The sequence below is a fragment of the Schistocerca cancellata genome, chromosome 6 (genome assembly GCF_023864275.1).
Source record: "Schistocerca cancellata isolate TAMUIC-IGC-003103 chromosome 6, iqSchCanc2.1, whole genome shotgun sequence".
In the NCBI taxonomy this organism is placed as follows: domain Eukaryota; kingdom Metazoa; phylum Arthropoda; class Insecta; order Orthoptera; family Acrididae; genus Schistocerca; species Schistocerca cancellata.
Window position 1 is genome coordinate 702,196,975 of NC_064631.1, and position 16,208 is coordinate 702,213,182.

Sequence of the window (16,208 nt, forward strand, 5' to 3'; positions counted from 1 at the left end):
ATAAAAACTGATTTTGGGTGAAATTAGGCACTACAGATAGATCACACACATTACGGGACACTTATGGGACAGAAAAGCAAACCTTGCTCTTTTCTTGGGATCATTATGCCACTTGTCCTCACCCGAAGAACCAAGGAAAACGTTAATGATAATTGTTAAAAATGTATTTAAATAGTGTTTCTTTTAAATTTGTCGCATTAATATCTATGCCATATCATTTATTGTGGACGTACTCGTAGTTTCACTATCTGAACAAATAGTTTCTGAGCTTAAGAGGAGGTGATTCTTTAACGTGACCGTTAAATTCCGCTTTCCATTCCGTGGCCAAGTAGGTAAATTTCTAACAGTAGAGCTCTGCATAATAACGCCTTAAAACTATCCACCTATCAATATTTGGATTATGATCGTCCTGTGAAATATATCTCTTTTACAACTAAGTCATCTGTGTTTTATACAATGCATGAACAAGAATAAATGTTTTGTAGTTTCCAGCTTGATCCTACCTGATAATCATTCCACGTTGAAGGACTCTTCTCTCAGTAGATGGGTTAGTTCCCAATTATGAAATCGCGATAGGAGGGGGACATTCAATGAGAAGTTGGGACCTGTTCACTTACCGAGATTATTAAATTTCTTTGCTCGCCTGACTTTTCACGACGGCAGAAAGTTTTTAAACGTGTTAATTTTTTGATGCAGTACTGGGTATTCTCCGGTGTGATGTCGATTCGAGGTTTAGATGCTTACGTATTCAGCTATTGTAACTTTCCTTTAAGGTATACCTAAGGTTACTTTCGCAACTGCCCATTTCGCTTTGTCAAAAATGATATGTAAATTTCTGTCGGATACGCAGCCTATACTCAAACCTCAAAGCCGATCTTCGGTTTATTAGATGACAGTGACATTATCGTTTAAAATTTGAGGCTTGGGAGGGGGTAGCATTTCCGAGAAAAGAAAACTTCCGTACTCATTATAGCAGACATCTGCAGCCGTGAAAGCAACAGCTGCTTGTTTAATGAAGAAAAACACTCACTGATATTTCACTAGTTTGTTTTGTAGCTCCTGGACGCTTCAGCCACACTTCATGCTGGGCATGTAGTTGTTGAGTCATGAGATTATTTTATTTTCCGTAAAATCCCAAATTCTTCTCTTGGTTTCTGTAAATACATGGTCACGGCAACGAAAATAGCTATTGAATGTTTCGGATTACACTTTTGGTTTTTCATTTGGATGACGCAGCTAATGAACGATTCAAGATACATCTGTTTATAGGCGGCGATGTTTCTGTAGTGACCAGGTGCAAAATTCTGGAGAGACAAAATCAATATGCTTCATCATTCATTCCGCAGCATAATATTCATTCAAACTTTTATGTTCTTCACAAGTACACAGAAAGCAACAGAGTTATTGGAAGGCTGAATAACGGTTTTAAAGTAGGTTGACTGATTTTTCGGCCAGTGCTAGACACTGTGAGGCAACAGTCTCAGAAACAGAACGTTACAGCTGACTTTAGCGACCACTCTGGATAAAAGTGTAAATTTGACACTTGGGTAAAAACTTAATTAATAGCATTATGAGAAACAAAACTGATAAAAGACGTTAACATATTACATATACACATACCGAAACGAAAACATGTTCCACATATACTTCTACCTGTCTCATTGAATCAAGTAACTGAAGCTATTGGTGCTAGCCAAAAATTAAACTGGAGATGAAATATTACGCCCAGTTACGGTGATGCTTCATGAAATAAATGCGAGAATGAAAGATATTCTTAAATGAGGAACAGAGAAGGAAGCTTGCAGTTGCCATATCGACATAAGTTTAAGTTAGCAAAGATAAATGCTAAACTTGAGTTTTTCCATTTAAAACTGATCTGGTCCCTTAATAGTTTCCGTTCTAATTTTTGATATTAACACTGTCATAATATTATCCAATTGTCCTTGCTGGAGGAAACCACTCATCTTACACAGTACATGTGGCTCTCAAAAGGATCGTCACTAGCAAACCGAAAGATAGTTTTGTATAGTCCCCCATTTTTATCATATTTAGCCCACTTGGTTCCACAACTGATGTGAGCATTTAATTCTCTACAATTTTGGTAGGTTCTCTCTTGTAAAGATTTTATTTTGTCTTTGTTGTTTTAAATATATGGTGATTATAGTTAATGTTAAACTTTCAAAACGCTGTAGAGATAAAGGAATATTATTGGTGAGGGGTGAAGACGTATGGCAGAAGAAAACATAGTGTAAAATTTGTTTAACAGATGGTGCTGTACGAGGTACATTCAAGTTCCAAGGCCCCCGAATTTTTTTCTAATTAACTACTCTCCCGAAATCGATGAAACTGGCGTTACTTCTCGACGTAATCGCCCTGCAGACGTACACTTTTTTCACAACGCTGACGCCATGATTCCATGGCAGCGGCGAAGACATCTTTAGGAGTCTCTTTTGACCACTGGAAACGTGAGTAGGGAGCATGAGGAATCACTTCAAAGTTGTTATCACGAAGAAACTATTGCGTAATGTTAGCTCGATGTGCGGGAGCGTTGTCTTGGTGAAACAGCACATGCGCAGCCCTTCCCAGACGTTTTTGTTGCAGTGCAGGAAGGAATTTGTTCTTCAAAACATTATCATAGGATACACCTGTTACCGTAGTGCCCTTTGGAACGCAATGGGTAAGGATTACGCCCTCACTGTCCCAGAACATGGACACCATCATTTTTTCAGCACTGGCGGTTACCCGAAAGTTTTTTGGTGGCGGTGAATCTGTGTGCTTCCATTCAGCTGACTGGCGCTTTGTTTCTGTATTGAAAAATGGCATCCACGTCTCATCTATTGTCACAACCGACGAAAAGAGAGTCCCATTCATGCTGTCGTAGCGCGTCAACATTTCTTGGCAACATGCCACACGGGCAGCCATGTGGTCGTACGTCAGCATTCGTGGCACCCACCTGGATGACACTTTTCGCATTTTCAGGTCGTCATGCAGGATTGTGAGCACAGAACCCACAGAAATGCCAACTCTGGAGGCGATCTGTTCAAAGTCATTCGGCGACCCCAAAACAATTCTCTCCACTTTCTCGATCATGTCGTCAGACTGCCTCGTGCGAGCCCGAGGTTGTTTCGGTTTGTTGTAACACGATGTTCTGCCTTCATTAAACTGTCGCACCCACGAACGCACTTTCGACACATTCATAACTCCATCACCACATGTCTCCTTCAACTGTCGATGAATTTCGATTGGTTTCACACCACACAAATTCAGAAAACGAATGATTGCACGCTGTTCAAGTAAGGAAAACGTCGCCATTTTAAGTATTTAAAACAGTTCTCATTCTCGCCGCTTGCGGTAAAATTCCATCTGCCGTTAGGTGCTGCCATCTCTGGGACGTATTGACAATGAATGCCGCCTCATTTTAAAACAATGCGCATGTTTCTATCTCTTTCTAGTCCAGAGAAAAAACATCGGAGGCCTTAGAACTTCAATGCACCTCGTATGTGTCAGAAAACCTCATGCGCACGATCCATTAAAGTTGGCATCAACACGCCGAGTACACGGCTTTTCCTCCTTTCGCGTCTACGACGTCTGCCATGACTGTCTCAATGCAGGATCGCGCAGGATTACGAATGGCTCTGAGCACTATGGGACTTAACTTCTGAGGTCATCAGTCCCCTAGAACTTAGAACTACGTAAGCCTAACTAACCTAAAGACATCACACACATCCATGCCCAAGGCAGGATTCGAACCTGCGACTGTAGCTGAATCGCGTTCCAGACTGTAGCACCTATAACCGCTCGGCCACTCCAGCCGGCCGCTGAATTACAAGAATGATGACTTTGCACACGTCGCTCTGCTGAAGTTCCGGAAACTGAAGGTTTTGAAAAAAGGCGTTGTTCCGATGACTGCCGTGGTTCTGGAGAAAATGATCCGGAAAGTCGAAAAGACGGGTTCCTTTAGTGTCCGACCTGGTAGAGGGAGGAAACGAGTTGATTCGACGTCAGTGAAAGGAGTGGCCACAACAATGCAGAAGGCGAATAGTGGTGGTGAACAACGTGTAGTGCTCGGAGAATTGCCCGAACATTGGACATACCCGTTAGCACGGTACGTAAAATCCTACAACACATCCTTCTTTGCTATCCATTCAAAATTAACCACGTGCACGAGCTGATTGCTATTGACCTGCCAGCATGAACGACCTCTGCTTTAGATATTTCTGCTCGCATGAAAGTGGACAGTGATTGACCGTTGAAAATTTTGCGAACAGACGAAGCACACTTCCACTAGACAGGATATGTTAATACACAGAATTGTCGAAAATGGGCAACAGGAAAGCCCCACCCAATTCAACCAGCACTACTTCATCCTGAAGTGGTCGCTGTATGGCGTGGGTTTACAGCGGTATTTATCATAGGGCCCTACATATTTTTTCGAAGAGACAGGTGCTTCGAGTCCTGCTACCTGTACCGTCAGTGGTAAGCGCTAAAAGTGTCTTTTGCGCAACCATGTCTCCAACAGCGTGGATGTGTGAATGAAACAATTTTTATGCAAATTGGCGCACCCCCGCACATTCAAAATCTAGTTAAGCTGCTGCTAGAAGTATTAGCCACCATTTGCCTACAGCCTGGCCGTCCCGATCGCTGATCTTAATCGGTTTGACATCTGTCTGTGGGGATATCTGGAAGATGTAGTGTTCAGTGTTCAGATTGCCAGCTTAGCTGCATTGAGGGCACGAATTGCGCAACGCATTCTGAACGTGAAGCAGGAAACACTTCGATCAGATATGGAACATGCTGTTTCTCGATTTCAGCTTGTTGCAGAAAACGGTGGACAGATTACTGAACATATTTTGCTCCAGTCACACGGAAATTAATAATCCGAATTGATTTTCATTAATGCTATTTCTGCGGTTTTTGGCCTCAGGACAATGAAAACTGGATGTGATTTCAGGTTTGTAAGCGGTTTTTGGCCTCAGGCAAATTGGAAACCAATTTTTCTCATCCGACGTGATATGACCTTGCCTTGGTGGATGGGCTTAGGTAACTAACATTATCTCACCTGTACACCCATGCACACTGATTAGTACAGTTTGTTTAACGTCAAACGTACATCTTAGGCATGGTCGTATGATTTTTTTCCCATCTGTAGTCGACCACTATTAAATTACGATGCTTGTAGGTACATTGCTACATTTTGTAATTATTTGTGTTTCTTTTTCCCCCTTCTCCGATAGTATTCCGCAGCAGTTCGACGTCATCGTGACCGGTGGTCTTATTTCTAAAGCGGTTTGAAAGTATAACTTTAATTATAATCACCCTGTAAATTATTTCTAGTGTTCCTTGTCCAAACAGCGGCAGAAGCTCATCAAATATTACAGACTTTGGCATTATTTATTGTTGATAACTGAAGATTATTGCGCTATATAGCATATGAAAGGTGACAGTTTACGAAAGGGTAATAACAATCCGTGTGTTTTTGTTCTGTGGAATAATGCTGTAGAAGCATCTGGTAGTATTTTTCATCACTGTAAGAAAATATATTTGAAAAAAAAATGGTTGACATTATAAAAGAGATATGCGACTTTGCATAGTTGAAACGTCCCCTTATAACAATTGTACAAGACTGTGCTTAAACTGACACACAATATTTTTAGCGCAACGCAATCTGACTATCAAAGATCCCTGCAAAAGAATGGCCCTGAGTAACATTAAACTATACCTTTCAGAAATCACTTACCTCACAAAAATCTTCGTTACTCGAACTACTGCAATACAGCGAGCGCCACTAGTGCCAGCTAAATAAAAGATTCAAACTACGGAAGGCACTAACTACTGATAGGGATAGTTAGCAAATGAAAGATATTAATAGAGAACAAACAATGTATTTACCTTAATAGTCATAATATATATAGCAGTACATGACAAATGACAAAACTCCGCCATCTCTCTCCTCACATCCACCACTGCTGGCGGCTCACCTCCAACTGCGCAACGCTACGCGCTGTTCACATCCAGCTGCCGCTGCCCAACACTACAATGGCAGACAACAACGCAAACTAGCCACATACTGCACACAGCACAGCCAGCGATTTCATACAGAGTGGTACGTAACGTTGCCAATAAGAAAATATAAACAGTCTACTTACATAGTTGCCAATAAGAAAATATAAACAGCCTACTTACATAGTGAAGGAAATATTTTGTTATCTATAACTTCGTGGGAGATTACCGAGAAAGAATTAAAGTCAATAACCATTATTTCATAAATGATAAAACTATAGTTTGGTTTACTACTGTCCACGTTTCAATCAGTTAACTTGATTACTACCTTAACTATCTTGATTTTGATCTTAGGAGTTAACTGAAACCTTATAGCTAACTGGAAATAACTAAAGTTTCACTGACCATAAACATTAGTCTTGGTTAACATATCTGTAAAAGGACTTAATTTTTGTACTGAAATCTCAAATACACTCCTGGAAATGGAAAAAAGAACACATTGACACCGGTGTGTCGGACCCACCATACTTGCTCCGGACACTGCGAGAGGGCTGTACAAGCAATGATCACACGCACGGCACAGCGGACACACCAGGAACCGCGGTGTTGGCCGTCGAATGGCGCTAGCTGCGCAGCATTTGTGCACCGCCGCCGTCAGTGTCAGCCAGTTTGCCGTGGCATACGGAGCTCCATCGCAGTCTTTAACACTGGTAGCATGCCGCGACAGCGTGGACGTGAACCGTATGTGCAGTTGACGGACTTTGAGCGAGGGCGTATAGTGGGCATGCGGGAGGCCGGGTGAACGTACCGCCGAATTGCTCAACACGTGGGGCGTGAGGTCTCCACAGTACATCGATGTTGTCGCCAGTGGTCGGCGGAAGGTGCACGTGCCCGTCGACCTGGGACCGGACCGCAGCGACGCACGGATTCACGCCAAGACCGTAGGATCCTACGTAGTGCCGTAGGGGACCGCACCGCCACTTCCCAGCAAATTAGGGACACTGTTGCTCCTGGGGTATCGGCGAGGACCATTCGCAACCGTCTCCATGAAGCTGGGCTACAGTCCCGCACACCGTTAGGCCGTCTTCCGCTCACGCCCCAGCATCGTGCAGCCCGCCTCCAGTGGTGTCGCGACAGGCGTGAATGGACGGACGAATGGAGACGTGTCGTCTTCAGCGATGAGAGTCGCTTCTGCCTTGGTGCCAATGATGGTCGTATGCGTGTTTGGCGCCGTGCAGGTGAGCGCCACAATCAGGACTGCATACGACCGAGGCACACAGGGCCAACACCCGGCATCATGGTGTGGGGAGCGATCTCCTACACTGGCCGTACACCACTGGTGATCGTCGAGGGGACACTGAATAGTGCACGGTACATCCAAACCGTCATCGAACCCATCGTTCTACCATTCCTAGACCGGCAAGGGAACTTGCTGTTCCAACAGGACAACGCACGTCCGCATGTACCCCGTGCCACCCAACGTGCTCTAGAAGGTGTAAGTCAACTACCCTGGCCAGCAAGATCTCCGGATCTGTCCCCCATTGAGCATGTTTGGGACTGGATGAAGCGTCGTCTCACGCTGTCTGCACGTCCAGCACGAACGCTGGTCCAACTGAGGCGCCAGGTGGAAATGGCATGGCAAGCCGTTCCACAGGACTACATCCAGCATCTCTACGATCGTCTCCTTGGGAGAATAGCAGCCTGCATTGCTGCGAAAGGTGGATATACACTGTACTAGTGCCGACATTGTGCATGCTCTGTTGCCTGTGTCTATGTGCCTGTGGTTCTGTCAGTGTGATCATGTGATGTATCTGACCCCAGGAATGTGTCAATAAAGTTTCCCCTTCCTGGGACAATGAATACACGGTGTTCTTATTTCAATTTCCAGGAGTGTATATTGGGTTGACTGTTGAAAGGGATATAAATGGAATGTGTACTGAATTTTAATGTGCGCAGGTTCACGGAATTTTGTGACTTATTTACGAAAACGACCGACAGTTGACAAATCGTCCTCGAATCTAGCTCGTCTGGCGGAGGACTTGCCAAGTTAAAAGACTTGTGAATATTAAGTACGATGCACGCTGAATGACTTTTAACAAGTAATTTATGGAGATGGCTGACAATCCCGCAGGACTGCATCCGACATGAGTTTGAAGTGTAACACGAATATACCTCTCCGCAGAAATATGCCGCAGTCTCTATATCACTTCCTACATATATACCGAGAAAAACAGTGATATACACGTGATGAATTAGAACACAGGTAGGTATAGCAAGTGTAAAGTGTGTGAAAATTTGGCCCCGCACACCTTGACTATCGAACAAAAACAACAACACGAGGACGTCTGTTCGCGTATAGTACAAACTGAGCCAATCAAGCTGGCCGCTTGGTGCATAAAATTGCAGGACTTCAGCCGTAACCAAACTTCGTCACCTACTAATATTTTGGGAAAAAAGTATTCAGTTATCCTCGGAGCAAGCTCTAAGAGTAAAGATATGTAGTGTTAGCGCAGACCGTTGCGCGAGTGTGCACGGGAAATCACAGTGGAAGCATTACCATGCCGGCTGCTGATATGTATGCTACGGTTATGCCCTTTCGTGAAATACATTGTGTCACAATTTCTGGTAGTTCTGGTCTGCAAGGGTAAAGGAACGTTCTACATCTACATCTACATTTATACTCAGCAAGCTACCCAACGGTGTGTGGTGGAGGGCACTTTACGCTGCCACTACCTCCTTTTCCTGTTCCAGTCGCGTATGGTTCGCGGGCAGAACGACTGCCGGAAAGCCTCCGTGCGCGCTAGAATCTAATTTTACATTCGTGATCTCCTCGGGAGGTATAAGTAGGGGGAAGCAATATATTCGATACCTCATCCAGAAACGCACCCTCCCGAAACCTGGCGAGCAAGCTGCACGGCGATTCAGAGCGCCTCTCTTGCAGAGTCTGGCACTGAGTTTGCTAAACATCTCCGTAACGCTATCACGCTTACAAATTAACCCTGTGACGAAACGGGCCGCTCTTCTTTGGATCTTCTCAATCTTCTCTGTCACCCCGACCTGGTACGGATCCCACACTGATGAGAAATACTCAAGTATAGGTCGAACGAGTGTTTTGTAAGACACCTCCCTTGATGATGGACTACATTTTCTAAGGACTCTCCCAATGCATCTCAACCTGGCACCCGCATTACCAACAATTACTTATATGATCATTCCACTTTAAATCGTTCCGTACGCATACTCCCAGATATTTTACAGAAGTAACTGCTACCAGTTTTTGTTCCGCTATCATATAATCATACAATAAAGGATCCTTCTTTCTATGTATTCGCAATACACTACATTTGTCATGTTAAGGGTCAGTTGCCACTCCCTGCACAAAGTACCTGTCCGCTGCAGATCTTCCTAGGTCATTTATATATATTGTGAAAAGCAATGGTCCTATAACACTCCACTGTGGCACGCCAGAGGTTACTTTAACGTCTCTAGACTTCTCTCCATTGAGAACAACATGCTGTGTTCTGTTTCCTAAAAACTCTTCAATCCAGCCACACAGTTGGTCTGATGTTCCGTAGGCTCTTACTTTGTTTATCAGGCGACAGTGCGTAACTGTATAGAACGCCTTCCGGAAGTCGAGGCAAATGGCATCTACCTGGGAGCCTGTATCTAATATTTTCTGGGTCGCATGAAAAAATAAAGCGAGTTGGGTTTCACACGATCGCTGTTCCCGGAATCCGTGTTGATTCCTGCAGAGTAGATCCATGGTTTCCAGAAATTACATGATACACGAGACTGTTCGACTGATCACTAAACCAACACCGAATTATATATTCAGTCAAGAATAAGTCAGTATCAGAATTAATTAAGTCATTCATCGAAGTATTTGGTTTCCCTGATAGCCGAATACAGATAGGAAGAACTGTTCATTGACTGTACGTAAAGTACCCTGACATTTGCCAGACCATTATGGCTGGGAATCCTATACGCATCTGCCTTCCGTGAGATCAAATCACCTTTGACAAAGACGAGGATGGCAGAAAAATATTCTTCATGTAAGTACTATTTGTTTTACACTCGTTTACATTAATGTAACTTTTATCAGATAAGAATTTAATCTGACATACTCATTTCAGGTAATTACCTTACCTTCTGATGAAGTCACCCTTAGAGGTGACGAAACCTGGTCAAGGTATATAGAAAACCTATGGAACCGGTTGGCTGATTTTTACATATATTTGAAATTTGTGTATACGGTTGCTGCAAACGTCAGCCATGTTCAAAATTGTCTTCACTATATGTTTGGAGAGAATACGCTCTAGTTTGGATGAGAGATTCCCTACAGGTGGTAGGAAGGCCATGTACTTTCAAAATTCCTCTTCAGCTTCCTGAGGTGAGACACTTAATTTCGCCTTGAACTGCAAAGTATTGTCGCTCTTCTATGTGGATATCCATTACACTCCAGATCTCTTTTAGGTGTTCGAGTTCTTCCTGCAAATGGTCAGTATCGTCAATCACGTATATACGGGGCTATTACAAATGATTGAAGCGATTTCATAAATTCACTGTTGCTCCATTCATTGACATATAGTCACGACACACTACAGATACGTAGAAAAACTCATAAGGTTTTGTTCGGCTGAAGCCGCACTTCAGTTTTCTGCCGCCAGAGCGCTTGATAGCGCAGTGAGACAAAATGGCGACAGGAGCCGAGAAAGCGTATGTCCTGCTTGAAATGCACTCACATTAGTCAGTCATAAACAGTGCAACGACACTTCAGGACGAAGTTCAAGAAAGACCCACCAACTGCTAACTCCATTCGGCGACGGTATGCGCAGTTTAAAGCTTCTGGATGCCTCTGTAGGCAGTGAGCGAAGAATCGGTTGAACGCGTGCGGGCAAGTTTCACGCGTAGCCCGCGGAAGTCGGCGAATAAAGCAAGCAGGAAGCTAAACGTACCACAACCGACGGTTTGGAAAATCTTACGGAAAAGGCTAAGGCAGAAGCCTTACCGTTTACAATTGCTACAAGCCCTGACACCAGATGGCAAAGTCAAACGATTTGAATTTTCTGCGCGGTTGCAACAGCTCATGGAAGAGGATGCGTTCAGTGCGATACTTGTTTTCAGTGATGAAGCAACATTTTTTCTTAATGGTGAAGTGAACAGATACAATGTGCGAATCTGGGTGGTAGAGAATCCTCACGCATTCGTGCAGCAAATTCGCAATTCACCAAAAGTTAATGTGTTTTGTGCAATCTCACGGTTTCAAGTCTACAGCCCTATTTCTTCTGCGAAAAAAACGTTACAGGACACGTGTCTCTGGACATGCTGGAAAATTGGTTCATGCCACAACTGGAGACCGGCAGCGCCGACTTCATCTTTTAACAAGATGGTGCTCCACTGCACTTCCATCATGATGTTCGGCATTTCTTAAACAGGAGATTGGAAAACCGATGGATCGGTCGTGGTGGAGATGATCAGCAATTCATGTCATGGCCTCCACGCTCTCCCGACTTAACCCCATGCGATTTCTTTCTGTGGGGTTATGTGAAAGATTCAGTGTTTAAACCTCCTCTAGCAAGAAACGTGCCAGAAGTGCGAGCTCGCATCAACGATGCTTTCGAACTCATTGATGGGGACATGCTGCGCCGAGTGTGGGAGGAACTTGATTCTCGGCTTGATGTCTGCCGAATCACTAAAGGGGCACATATCGAACATTTGTGAATGCCTAAAAAAACTTTTTGAGTTTTTGTGTGTGTGTGCAAAGCATTGCGAAAATATCTCAAATAATAAAGTTATTGTAGAGCTGTGAAATCGCTTCAATCATTTGTAATAACCCTGTATTCATGAAACTTTTGGTCTCCACATGGTGATGACAGCTGTCTGCTTGCCAGTACAGATCCCTACAAGTCGGCTCACGGGAGACACCATCTCCCAGGTAACCGTTGGTTTCACTGTTAAACAGTGTATCCCAGGAAGCGACGCACCCGTAATTTTGGAGCTCCATGGGATATTCACGAATCTGAAAAAGACAACAGGATTACAACTTGCAGATTCCCACTATAAAACCCTCCATAAAATTGTTTGCCATCAAGGGAGCATGGGTCTTCCCATGGCAGCACCGTTAATTTGTTCTTAAAATTATTGTTAAAGAACAGTTAAATTGAAGAGAACACTTACAGTTACGTGGTGGTAATCTACAATGTATGACAAAGAAAAAATCGAAGCACCACGAAGGAATTACCAGGATGGGACGAAAATGTGAAGCGCATGTACAGACAAACGAAAGATTACATTTTCAAAAATATGTATGATTTATTTAAGAGAAAGAGATTTATTGCTTGAGCAAGTTAATAATGAGTTGATCCTTCTGTGAGAAATTATTCGGCTTGGTACTGATTAACAAAAAATGGTTCAAATGGCTCTGAGCACTATGGGACTCAACTGCTGAGGTCATTAGTCCCCTACAACTTAGAACTAGTTAAACCTAAGTAACCTAAGGACATCACAAACATCCATGCCCGAGGCAGGATTCGAACCTGCGACCGTAGCGGTCTTGCAGTTCCAGACTGCAGCGCCTTTAACCGCACGGCCACTGCGGCCGGCTACTGATTAACAGAATTGTTGGGTGCCTACCTAAGGGACATCGTGCCAAGTTCCGTCCAACTGGCGTGTTAGATCGTCAAAGTCCCGAGATGGTTGGAGGGCCCTGTCCATAATGCTCCGAATGTTCGGCGGGGGGGGTGGGGGTGTGGTGGGTGGGGGGGGGGAGTGGAGATTTGGCGACGTTGGTGGCTAACGTAGAGTTTGGCAAACAAACAGTAGACACTCTCGCCGTGTGCGGGCGGCAGTTATCTAGTTGAAATATAATCCGAGGGTGGCTCACCATGAAGGGCAATATCGTCGACGTGTGCTGTAAGGATGGCGCGGATGACAGCCAAAGGCGTCCTGCTGTGAAATGTAATGGCACTGCCGATGTACACTCCTGGAAGCTGGACCGTATGGGGGAGCAACAGTCCGGCTGCTGTCAGACACTGGTGCCAGTGATAAGTCCTGTTTCGAACTGAGCGCAGATAACCAGCTTCATGTAGATGTCACGTGATAATACCACAGTGTTTTATAGGCAGGAGGAACTCCCTTTTCCGCATCCTCACAAATTCTTTCTAATGACAGCCACTCTGCTCCGATCATGTTATTTCGTCGTGGGCGATACTTTGGCAAATTCCAGATAAGCTTCCAACCTTGTTTCATCCGCGGAAGCATTGGAAAGGGGACACACAGTTTCTTAACTGACGAGACCTGGTAGTGGTACTGTTTATGGACTGGCGCCAATTTTAACTCTTTCCCAAGGACAGTCCATTTAGATTCCTCAGTTTCTTTGTCCACCAATGGTGAATCTTCTACAGGGTGGCGCACGAAATGTGTTACCAATTGTTTCTTCCACAATTTACGACGCACATTAGATATCCCGCTGGGATCTCTACAGCAGTAGCAGCAGAGCTTGGAAAAACAAATGAGTTACGAAATGACGTGTAATTCACGATACTGCCGCTAGGAGACTGGTAAGCAGCACTGACCGACAATGGAAGACTGACGACACAGCAACGAACGGAAATTGTGTTACTTTTTCATGAAACGAAAAGCCTTCTTGCGACTCAGAGGCGTTTTCGACAACAGTTTTACACACGATGGGTCCCTTGTAAGAAGACCATCAACAGGTTGTAACCTCCCCCTCACTTATCGACCCTAATGACAGTGAAAAATTAAACCGCGTGTACCTAGTGGATATTTGGGAAAAGCAATCGGCACTGAAGTTAATCTGTCGGTAAAGACGGAGGAAAGGGTTACAACTAAATGAAAGGAAAAATGCTAATGAAACTGGTGGAAATCAATTTTAAAAAGGGGTAAAGTTAATAAAGAAAGTAAATGTGCGGTCGGCACATTAACAATTAATTGGCGCTAATTAGATATTTGAGATTTGGGGGAAATTACGGTCGCCAGACCTAAGGACAATTACTATAGTAACTGAAAAAGAAAGGTTATTACACATATAATTAGCACTAGAAGCGTTGCAACTGAAGGTTGACACATGTAGTGTGAAAACTGAAAGTTTGTCAGAAGTAATAAATTTCGCTACACTCTGACTTAATTTAGCAAAAGAATTAATAAAACCGAAAAATCTAAAGTTAATTTAGTGACTGAAGTTAATAGTGAGCTTTCTTTCTGAAGCACATCGAAATTCAGTAAAATACTGTTAGTCTTGGAGTACCTCAACAATCATTTCAAAAGCTACTTGAATCTACGCAATTTAGAAATAAGAGATGTAACTTTGAACTTGAATTAAATGATTCTGAACAATTAACAATAGTAAAATTTAGTACGTACCAAGCTGAGCTGCAGTCACAGGTAAGCTAAAATACGGTAACAAAACTCGCACTCTTAATTTGTGCTTGTGTAATCTAAATATTGTAGCCAGCTATGAATACTTTAACTGAACTTTGAAATTAAAGCAGCGAAATTGAATTATATTACTTTAATGCTGGCGTTTGAATTTCAGCGACACTCGGGTTCATTTCAGAAAAGGAAGGGACCCTGCTTGGCAATGCAATTGGGACAATGAGCTACAAGGTTTCATGCTAAGTTGCTCTAATTTTGTGATGCAATAATTTTCAAAGTTTGAAAAGCTGAGGTCAGCCATACAGTTCTAAAACTTTACGTGATTCCAGTCTTCCTTGTTGGTTGATTGAAGGTTTGAAGCCGTCGATCGAGGAGGTGGCGACAGTCACTCATTGTCGGCCGTCGCTGTTGCAGAAGCTGGATGTTGGCGCGCCTTCTTCTCGACACTGTCACCAGACGAAACGGGCTCTTGATGTGCGCCAGATAATGCTTCCCGTCCGCCAACACCATGTCAGAAACTATCATCGCAAGTCGAGCGCAATTACATGCTGCCAAACCCCGAAAGCGCGGCAACTCGCGGGAGCTTCACACAACACACCTGTTCCACTGCACCACCCCAGCCAGACTCCCCCTCTGACCGCGCTCCACGCGACAGAGTTAACACTACCAAAGATCCTACACCCTTTGATTCTTCACACGACCTATCGATGTAATCGTTCGATAGCAGTTTTCCCTAGGCAAGACCCAGCGTAAAAATAAAAATAATATTTACGAAACAAACCAATTATACATCGACATAAATATATATATATATATATATATATATATATATATATATATATATATATATATATACAAATAGTAAAACTATTACAATATATAAAGAGACAGAAATGTCATATCTTCAGGTGACAAAACAAGGAAAAAAATTATAGTACAATAGATGGAAATAGGAGGATATGCATTTCCGGCGTTACAAGGTTGTACGATAAATTTGTACAAGAAGGAACAGTACTGGAAGCGAAGCAACCTCGGTCTAAGCCTGTTTGTTCGACGGAGAATATTGAAGCGGTACGAGTTGCTGTACAGAGAAGTCGCGGGAAATCGTGCAGAAAGGCAGCAGTGCAGCTGGGAATATCCAGACGCTCCATTCAACGCATTCTTAAAAGTGGCCTCCATATGTAGCCATACAAGATAACCTGTGCACAGAAACTCACTGAAGAACACAAGCTGCAGAGACTACTGTTTGCTAAGTGGGAGGAGGATAGGGAAGAATCTCTCAACAACGTTTGGTTTTCAGACGAGACGCATTTTCATTTAGACGGTGTGGGTAACAAACAAAATGTACGCTTTTGGGCCACTGAAAACCCACAAATACTTCATGAACGACAACATTATGCTCCGGGGACTACAGCGTGGGCAGCAATTTCCAGTCACGGACTTATTGGACCCTTTTTCTTTGAAGAAACTGTGATCAACGAGCGTTATTTGAGCATGCTTCGCAATAGCTTTATTGTACATCTTCTTGCTACCGACTTGCCCTTCAACACGCATTGGTTCATGCAGGATGGAGCAAGGCCACATACTGCAAACATTGCGTTGGAGTTCTTACACGAGCATTTCGACATGCGGATCATTTCATTCAGGTTTCCAGGTCGCTTCAATGACGGACAAAATTGGCCCCCCAATAGTCCAGTTCTCAATCCATGTGACTTTTTGGTTTGGTGGTACCTCAAGGAAAAAATTTTCCCGAAACGTCCACGTGATTTAATGGAGCTCAGAAGACTTATTATTCAAGCTTGCAGTGAAATTAC